Source organism: Oratosquilla oratoria, unplaced genomic scaffold (genome assembly GCF_046742065.1).
Source record: "Oratosquilla oratoria isolate Oo_2021 unplaced genomic scaffold, ASM4674206v1 SCAFFOLD59, whole genome shotgun sequence".
NCBI lineage: Eukaryota > Metazoa > Arthropoda > Malacostraca > Stomatopoda > Squillidae > Oratosquilla > Oratosquilla oratoria.
The window spans coordinates 292,501-295,000 of record NW_027467723.1 but is presented as its reverse complement, the minus strand read 5'-3'; the positions used below and the strand labels follow the sequence as shown (position 1 = coordinate 295,000).

General features: G+C 38.7%; 1 protein-coding gene across 2 annotated transcripts in view; it reads left to right on the top strand.

Annotated features, from left to right (window-relative positions):
• LOC143023774 (lachesin-like) overlaps nucleotides 1-2,500 on the top strand; it is a gene marked incomplete at its 5' end in the record, with an annotated part of 136,963 nt that overhangs the window by 2,657 nt on the left and 131,806 nt on the right.

The following is a 2,500-nucleotide window of genomic DNA, read 5'->3' as shown; positions in this document are numbered from 1 at the left end:
CAGCATACGACTCTTCTTATGGGATTCGAACCGTAGGCTATGCATCACGAGACGAAAGCGTTACCATCCTGCAATATCCTGAAAGCAACTTCCGAGTTGGAATATTACAGCAGACATTTTCATTGAATTTTATTCAGAAAGGCCATCCAAGAAGTATATTTTTATCATTTCAGGGTGATTTCGATGCACTTAGAAGTACTTAGAAGTGTTTGGATATTCCTAGAATAACGAGAGGTTGCAATAAAGACAATACCATTATTGTGCTTATTTTATCTTACTCTGTTTTGTCTCATTTTATTCTGTTCTATTTATTCTGATTATTTTCTTTTTCTTTATATTAAATGTTATAATAAACGTGTTGATCCTAATCTGGAGAGCATAGAGAGATGTACAGGATCTTAAGATAGTACTAAACTAACGAGAGGGTGTAATTGTTAATGAAAAATAAACTATCAGTACTACTACCGTCTTAAGATAATGCTTATGTGATGCTCCCTTAATGTATCCTGTGAAAACACACACACACACACACACACACACACACACACACACACACACACACACACACACACACACACACACACACACACACACACACACACACACACACACACACACACACACACACACACACACACACACACACACTAAATGAATAAATAGATAAATGAATAAATAAATAAATAGATAAATAAAAATCCCTTTTTGATTTTTGAGAAACTTCTTAATTCCGAAAGCGCTGCAGAAGTCTCGAAAGAAGACTTAGGTCAGCGCATATGCTGATAAGGTGCCTTGAGAGCGAGCTTCACCCAAACGAGGAATCATTATTTCTTGTTGGCCGCAGCAACAATCCCTCACTCCCTGAGACTCCCTGGGAGACGTTGAGATTCTCCAAGACTCCTTACGACTCCGCGAACTCTTTCTTGTTCAGCAAACCTTGAGGTCCTGACAGCGGCTATCCAAGAGATTGTTTTCATTATATATGTATATATATATATATATATATATATATATGTATATATATATATATACACATATATATATATATATATACATATATATATATATATGTATATATATGTATATGTATATGTATACTTATATGTATATGTAATATATATATATATATATATATATATATACACATACACACTGAGTGGTTCTCAGTGATCAATTAATATCTTTTTTAACCACAAATCACTTTTAATTCCATGCCATCGCAATCGAGACTGAGAGTCACCCGAAGGAGGCATCCGTTGGAAATTGAAACATGGACGAGCCGAGGATTCGAACCCAGCTAACCCGTAACAAAGTTACAGTGACGTAATCCATTACGCTATCAAGAGAGATATAATTTGAGTACGACTTTCTTATATTTGTATGCTCGAATTACATACACCTACACGAAATATCGCGTTCAACCCACCTCTGCCATGATAGAGAATTAGATAGTATGGTGAACTTTAGTTTATTATATAGTTTTCCGAGAATACATGAACTTAGATCAAGGCTCGTTGCATCTCCAAAGACCAGAAGAGCTTCTACTGGTTCCTATCTCTACCAAAGACATAATTGTTCTTTGCTTTTTTTTTTTTTTTTTTACCATGAAGCTCACAGCATTCAAGCTGTGGTTCTCCATAGACTCATAGGTCTCTTGTAGGTTCTTCTTCCTCCTCCTGAAGAATAGGTAGTGGTCAGGTTCCTCGTATTGATCTTCCTCCCGAAGGCGCCGGAAACGGAGGAACAGAAGCTGAGGAATCGCCACGGTGATATGTCGGGATAAAACTTTCTTTAATTTCTCATTTGTCCTTCCCCCCTCTCCCACTCACCCCTCCCTCCACCTTCGCCTTTCTCCCCAAACATCTTCACATCAATAACAAAAACAACAACGATCACGTCAAGGACAACAATAATGAAAATAATGTCAACAACAATGACAGCATCAACGACATCCACAACGACGACGGTGACAACAACAACGACTACGATGACAACAATAATCAACAAAAATACGAACAAATAAACAACAACAACAACAAACAAAGAACGACAACAACAAACAAGGACAACATAGCGGCCCTACTGCACTGCGTTTTCTTTTTCGACAGATAATTCGCTCAACTTCGCTGATCTCCCCATCAGTCATACAGTCTTTGTACAAGACCTAGAGTCCTGGGTTTGACGATATGTGGTCCTTCCTCTCCCCCCTTTTCCATTCTTCCTCCTCTCCTCCCCCCCACCCCCCAACCATATCTGTGTCCTTCCTCCTCGCCCTTCCCATTCCTCCTCCTCCTCCCCTTCCCCCACCTGAATGAAATAAAATAAAAAGATACCCCGTTTGCTATATTTATGTTTACAACTCAACAGATTCTCCTTGCGGCGACCAGAATGCGTGTAAGATTCGTCTTCGTGACAAATCAGTGGGACAGTTAGAGCTGTAGCATATCTAGAAAAGCTCTGAATCATATTTATCCGTTCTAGATATTTATTCCTGGAGGTC